This window comes from Ctenopharyngodon idella, chromosome 18 (assembly GCF_019924925.1).
Source record: "Ctenopharyngodon idella isolate HZGC_01 chromosome 18, HZGC01, whole genome shotgun sequence".
NCBI classification, from domain to species: domain Eukaryota; kingdom Metazoa; phylum Chordata; class Actinopteri; order Cypriniformes; family Xenocyprididae; genus Ctenopharyngodon; species Ctenopharyngodon idella.
Genome location: NC_067237.1, coordinates 15,916,775 through 15,924,251, shown reverse-complemented (window position 1 = coordinate 15,924,251; position 7,477 = coordinate 15,916,775). Strand labels below are relative to the sequence as shown.

The window sequence follows — 7,477 nt, the reverse complement described above, 5'->3', positions numbered from 1 at the left end:
AATCCATAAAATAACGGAAAAGGTACTGGCAGCTTATTACCTGGACATTATCCAGTAATTTTACGGACATTTCGGTTAACCCTAAAACACAACTCAATAAAGTGAAAATTCTAAATAATTATTAAATATTATATTAAATAAAAATTCCGTTGAATTAATACAGTACATTGTGCAGTATTTTTACGGATTTGTTTTTAGAGTGATAGCCTAAATTAAAATTGGTTAATCATATAAAGAGTTTTGACCCCTTTTTTAGCTGGTTAGGGAGACCTGCATAGGCTGAAACACTTTTTTTTTTTTTTTCTTTGCTTGAATTGAACTTGACTTTTACTGCAGAAAAACAACGCTCAAAATTTTACACTTCCAGTTGTCCCAAGTCAATAGGTTTTTGTATGGATTTTTGGTTAAATGGCTTAAAAAGGTAGGTGGTTTCACGGTTTATTCTACAACATTAAATCATCAGTATTAACCTGCCCGTGATCTTCTTTTTAAGCCGTTACGCGTCTTGAAAACGATGGTTGCTAACAAGTGTCTAAATGGGACAACAGAGGCTGTGTAACGAATCGTCACACAGGCTGGGATCCATTTGCATGCTTTAATTGAATAAGAGCGTGGTCGTACAGGCAGGGTCAAACAGGAGCAGACAGGTACCAAAGGGACAGGCAGAATCGAGGTCGGGAAACAGGCAGTGGTACGGGACAGGCAGATTTCACTCACAGAACAGAACACAAGGCAGAGGTCAAAGGCAGGCAGCAGAGAGTCGTGGACGGGTAACAAACAGGATCAGCAACAGGTAATCAGACAGGGTAACAACGCTCAGAAATGTTCACAAAAGCAAAACAAGACTTCGCAATGAACTATGGTACACGGGAGAGCTTTATAGTCCGGGTAATGAGCAACAGCTGAGGTGGTAATCCGTCCAAGGCACGGGGTTGTGGGAAATGTAGTGTGTATGCGGGTGTGTGTGTCAGTACTCAGGAGACGGCTCCCTCCGGTGGCCAGAGGAGGGAACCACGGAGCTCGTCTCCGTGACAGGCTGTCAGTGACATTAAACGTCATCACACTGAACAGATCAGTCCGCCTTTACAGGTATGGTTATTATTGAGCTCTTTAAAACTATTGTAATTCAAACTTCAGGGAAAATGTTTTTAGATAAAGGCTGAAAGAGTTATCAGAAGTGGTGGTGACATTGGAATTGTGTGACTGTGGTGTAGTTTGCTAATAGCCTACCTTTAGCTTTTTGCTTCTGGTGACTGCATTTGGCTTCAAAATTCATAAAAATTGTGTGCAGGTGTGAAAATTATCTTGATGGACAAAAGGTGAAAGTATCATAAACTTTTGTTAATCACAGAGCAAATAATCCAAAAGCCTATGGGAAAATCCTATTGAGTTTTGTCAAGGGATGTGTGTGATGGTAACTGCTGGTTGGCCTACAAATTTACATCATATTTATACCACTCTACAGATTAGTAGGCACTGAATTGCCTGACACATGGAGAAAGGATGTTGTTCAGGATACTGAACATTTCATTGTAAGTAAGTCCACTGAAGGCGAGTGTAGTGAACCCAAGTGCAGTTACTTTATTAGCAAAATCTTGGAAGTACTAAACACAAAATAAATAAGAACTTGAACTTAACATGAAATAACAATAACTAATAATGTGACATTTGAACTGAGGCATCGAAGCTTGTGTCGAGAATACACTCTAAACCCGAATAAGTTGAGTTTACTTAAATTTGTGGAAACTGGTTGCCCTAAAAAATTTAAGTAATGTTTACATGATAAACTTGAGTGAAATGTACTTAAAGATAATAGCCGTTCTAATAATTATTTTAAGTTGAATAGACTAAATACTTTAATTTTAAGTAATACCTCTGTTCAATTACTCCACTTGCCTTTTTAATTGTATTAAATTATATACAAAAGCAATCAAACAAAAGATTTCTTTTCTTTTTTTATTTAAAACTTTTCAAAATGCAACAATACAATTAAGACAAGTTTAAAACAAGTTTGCCCTGAAGTTTAAGAGGTTTCCACCTTTTATCTCTAATAAAGAGTGCATCTACTCAAACAAGTAGAGATAACCGAGTCCAAATAAAAAGCTTTTTTTGAGCTATTCCCCTGAGAACATGAAAGCTTGTTTTAACATTTGCACTTAAGCACATGAACATACTGTACAAATATAACACTGTTTTCTTTCACACCTCAGTTCAGAATATTGACATTGTGCCACTTTGGTTTTGTCGAGCAGAGCCCAACATATGAGATGAACTTTACTGATAAATTTCTGCCACAAGTACCACATAAAGCAAAGGAACTTAGGGTTGATATGGTTGATTTGATTACTCAAGGTTTGCAAAAAGAGCAAGACAAAATCTCAAAGAAGCAAGCCAAAAAGGAGAAGAAGAACTAACTAACTAGAAGTGTTAAAGGGAACTAACACAATGTATGTTTTAAGTGTTAATCGAAACTAACCGAGATGTATGTTTTTATTTTAACTAGAAGTGTTAAAGGGAACTAACGTGAAGGTCTTAAGTTCAAGTGATTAAAAATGTGTCAAAATTCGTAGAATGTGACGCAGACTACAAAAGGTGTTGTTTAGCAGGTTGCAGCTGAACTTTGTTTCTTATACTTTGTATGAAACAGGAAACAGTGCAGTGTTAGGCGCTGTACTCCTGTTTACAAATAAGGAAGTGTTTATGTTGGGAAAAGGATGTGATCTTTGGAGACTATATATTGAAAACATTGTAACAGAAGGTCGCCACACCTCGGGTGAAGACTTTCTCGTCTTTATGTTCTGTTTTTTATTCTGTATCTTGTTATTAAACCGAAACCAATGTATTTGGTGATTCGTAATCCTCTCTATAACAAGTCTCAGAGTGAATTACTTTTACATAAACTACCTGCAATTAAATTACTTCCATCGAGCTTCAAGAGCATCAGATCCTGACTGAGCTGGTGCGGACTCCACTTTGAAATCTCTTATTGTCGTGCAACGCGCTCAATCCAATTAATCTGAAGGTAAGGCCAAATCTTTTGATGTAGAAAAGGATTGTAGAGATGTGTGTTTGAAAAGTTAGTGATTGAGGGGGATAATAAATATAACAGTTTTGTTATTGCTATCACTCTCAAAAAAAAAAATATTTTATAGACTAATCTCTTTTACTCTTCTTTAGGGAACCTGTAAAATTATTTAACTTCCTGCAGATATGGTCTGCTGAACTATCAGAGTGAGGAAATGTGTGCTTAGATTAATTTCAAAGTGCAACACTGCAGAGTATTTAAAATAAATGAACAAAAAATTAAAACAAAATACAAGGCACCTTATTTTTATTATTGTGAATAAAAGCACGTATCTATTGAAGAAAATCTGACTTGAGCCTTTTTTTCATGGAACACAGAAAAAAAAAAAAAAATTAGATGTCTTGTGGAGGATACCATTTTACACCATAATTGCAAGCTGTTTTTTCAAGGATTGAATTTTTGGTGCCAGCTCCACCTTTCCAAGGTTAAGAAATACCTGCTGGATAAAATGGAAAGTGTTTTTCATACACTTTGGATAGTCCAAGTGAAGGCCACAAATGAGTCCAAAAAGACAGAAGGCTTGAGGCAGGTTGTCCGGTTCCATAACCAAAATCCCTTCCAAGATGATGCACACTCGGGAATTAGCTGTGGACTTTCTGCATCAACGTAGAGGATTCCTACTGGAATTCGTTGGTACGAGTCCTCGTCAGTGATATCCTAACAATGAAAGAAACAAGATCATGCCAGTTAAATAATTCTGTGTTGACAACTGAAACCTATAACCAACTATAAAATCAATCACCATGCCATGTAATCTCCACAAAAATGCAAAAAGACAATCAATACCAGTCAAAGTAAGTCATGCACAAAACAGGACAAATGTTCTCCTTTAATGTCAGGCCACATTTATGGCAGTTTTGCAACCAATACTTGCAATGTATAAATTAAATTATGGTAGCACTGTCCTTCAAAATCAAAATACATTGGTCAAGTTTTCCCCTCATATACGTAGAGTTGGGTTCACCCAAAAATGAAAATTTGATGTTTATCTGCTTACCCCCAGGGCATTCAAGACGTAGGTGACTTTGTTTCTTCAGTAGAACACAAATGATGGTTTTTAACTCCAACCGTTGTGGTCTGTCAGTCGTATAATGCTTGTCAATGGTAACAAAATCTATGGGAGAAAAAAAAAAAAAAACATGCACAAACAAATCCAAATTAAACCCTGTGGCTCGTGACGACACATTGATGTCCTAAGACACGAAATGATCGGTTTGTGTGAGAAACCGAACAGTATTTATATAATTTTTTTACCTCTAATACACCACTATGTCCAACTGCCTTGAGCATCCGGTGCATGAGGTGTGTACGCGCTCTGGTGTAGTTTAAAGGGTTAGTCCACTTTCAAATAAAATTTTCCTGATAATTTACTCACCCTCATGTCATCTAAGATGCTCATGTCTTTCTTTCTTTGGACGAAAAGAAATTAAGGTTTTTGATGAAAACATTCCAGGATTGTTCTCCTTATAATGGACCTCAATGGTCTCTCCAAACAGTTGAAGGTCAAAATTACAGTTTTCAGTGCAGCTTCAAAGGGTTTTAAATGATACCAGATGAGGAATAAGAGTCTTATCTAGCAAATGTCATGTCCATGTGTTGCTTGACAAGGGATCCATTTGGCTTCGTCTTCTTCATTTCATTAACAAGAACCTGATGAACTCCTAGGTTCTTGTCATCCATCCCCTCTGGATTTTCAGGTAAGAAATTTATTTCCCCTTTCCTAGGCTTCTTGATGTCTTTGTTGGGAGGGTTGCCAATTGCAGTGTACGTTTACCAGCATTGACAGTGACTTCAAGTCGACCCAGCTGGCGCATTTTGTTCCTATAATTCCCCATCTTGAATTTTAAACTATTTTTCCATCCTTCCCAACCAGAGGATGACCTGGCTCTTTAAGACATGGGTGTGTTTGTACCAAGGCTTTTGCAACGGCATCAAATTCTTCTTTTGTTGGATATGCTTTAAACTCATAGATGGCCTCAGCAAGTTTCTCCAGAATATCATGTTTCATCTCTTTTGGGACTTTCAGATTGGTTTCATCCCTCAGATACAGCAGGTTGCCTTGACGAAGTCGATACTCGACATAAACTGAAAATTTTGGAATAGAAAATGCATCTGGCCACTGAGAATTTCTATCCAGAGAAGAGACAGACAGGATCTCTGTGTCTGCCAGGCTGCATGTTTCACTAAAACATTCATTTTGTGCAGCAACTGGTTCAAGCTCAATTATAGGGATGATTTTGATGGTTGGCTTATCCGGAAGCTCAGAAAGATCTGTAAGATTGCATAGTTCATTGTTAAATTCAGGATCTTGGTACTGTAAAGAGAAGCTGTAGTTCGTTTGGAGGGTGGATTTGAGCCACCCAATCAAATCTTCAAGTCTGTCAGGCCGTGTTGTCATAGTCATTTTTCTTATATCTCCCTCAGAGACAGTAACTCTCATGGTTAATTTCTGTTGGACAGCCATCTGGGAAAAAATAATAAAGACGTTTTTAGCAGATAACATATCGTCTCAGTGTCACCATAAGTTCTCCTTGCACCTTGTATGCTGATAATGGGAAGACATCATTCAGCTCTGAAACCCTAACCACACACATTGAGGTGACATCACTGCAGAGAAGTTGGTACGATCTCAAGTCGTATGCTGTCATTTTGTGGCAAACAAACAAAATTTCTGTGTTAGCCACAACAATCTTCTCAATTTGGGCATATTCAGGGAGACCTGAGCATGAGCCAGTACAGAGAATCATGCCTGGATTATACTTGATTCCATCTAAACAGACAGACGACACATCAAAAACAGATCCAGACTGATCCTGAATGTTTTGAGTGATTACACTCTGAACATTCATGGGGAAAGAGGCAAGCAAAACTGGGGTGACCTTTGAGATCTCAACTGATGGTTTTAAAAATGTGCTACAATCAAGATGGTAACTGATTGCTTTCTGGTGTTTGGTAGCAAGTGTCATGGCAACATTTTTGAAATTCTGTGCATTGCGAATTGACCTTTTAAAGAACTTAAGCTTCCCCTCGAAGCGCATTGTCCAAACTTCACACAGGGGCCCGAATTTCCTTATTAGCTGAGGGTAATGTTCTAAATAGTGATGTTTAGGCTTTAAACGAAAATCAGAAAAATGTTGACTGCAGCAGCTGTCTGTGCTCTGCTATCTTACATTCCAGGAAATGCAGTGTCTCTTCAGTATGCCATGGTGCCACAACTAGCTCAACAATGTCCTTGAGAAGCATGAGAATTTCCCAAGTGTCGTCACCCTCAGGGACATAGCTACCCATGAGAAATGGAAGAAGCCATATAAGACACCAGTTCTCATGGGCATTTCCACCAGTGGTCCCTTTGGTGGAAAATCCCTTTCCAATCATCCAAGATTATCAGCTGCAACAAATAATGCTGTACCTCTCACAGTTTTTCCAGGTAAACACCATTTTGCTCCAATATCTTCAGATCATAGATAAGTGGTTGCAGAACTTTTGCATAACCACACTTTTTGACTGTTGACGAATTACACAGCAAAGCAAGCTGGATTGAGTTGAGGGTTGATCGATATTTTGCAGGTATGTTGGCAATGACCCAGTACACAGCACACATTTTGTGTTTTAGCTTTGATTTTTAGCAATTTCAAAGTCATCTATGTAAAGGCCCAGATCAATTGTGAATTCATCTCTTGTAAGTAAAGAATTTTCATTAAAGTACTGCCCATATACATATGATCTGTATTCCTGCAGCACATGGACCTTTTCTGACATTGCTTGGTTTAACACGTCAGTTTTGTTCCCTTTCAGTCGGTCACGTTCGACGTACGTCAGTAGTGACCGACGAATTGGGATATCGCTAGAGAGCCCTATCAGCTTCGAGTGAACTACAACAGGCCAATGAAGTTGGCGTGTGCGATATTTGCATAATGCGCACCGCCCCCGCCAGGTGGTATAAATAGGGGAGCAGATGCAATCGCACTCTGTCTTTCGCTTCAGAGCCAACCTGTGTGTTCCTGCTGTTAGTCTGAGAGTGACTTCGCAAGCCTTTGAAGAGCTTTTGTTCTACAGTGCTGGCTTTATGGCACCTTACAGCGAGGCCGCGAGCTTTCCCAGAGTGAGCTTCTCGAGCTGTTATACAGCTCTCAACTGCTGTTTTCACAGCATTATTTGCCCCGTTGGTTTGCGATTTGGGCCGGTTCCTCTGTGTGTGTGACTCAGGGAGTGAAAAGTATACCTGCAGTCACATCGCGGCTGTTCCCTGTGTGCTTCGGCACAAAGAACAAGAGCTTCTAAAAGAGCTTCACAGACAGACACTGCGTCTTTTTCAAGACGTCATTCTGTCTGTGCGTTTCTGGAGGCGGTCGTTTCCTATCCTCACTGACGGCCACAATCACTTTCTCTCAT

At 38.9% G+C, this 7,477-nt stretch overlaps 1 long non-coding RNA gene across 1 annotated transcript; it reads right to left on the bottom strand.

Annotated features, from left to right (window-relative positions):
- Positions 1–3,031: 3,031 nt before the first annotated feature.
- LOC127500037 (uncharacterized) lies at positions 3,032–6,506 on the bottom strand. The gene is made up of 3 exons (XR_007926238.1): positions 4,340–6,506; positions 4,083–4,199; positions 3,032–3,742 (listed from the first exon to the last, which is right to left on the bottom strand). It is a non-coding gene; the product is annotated as an uncharacterized LOC127500037 (long non-coding RNA).
- Between the last annotated feature and the right edge of the window lie 971 nt (positions 6,507–7,477).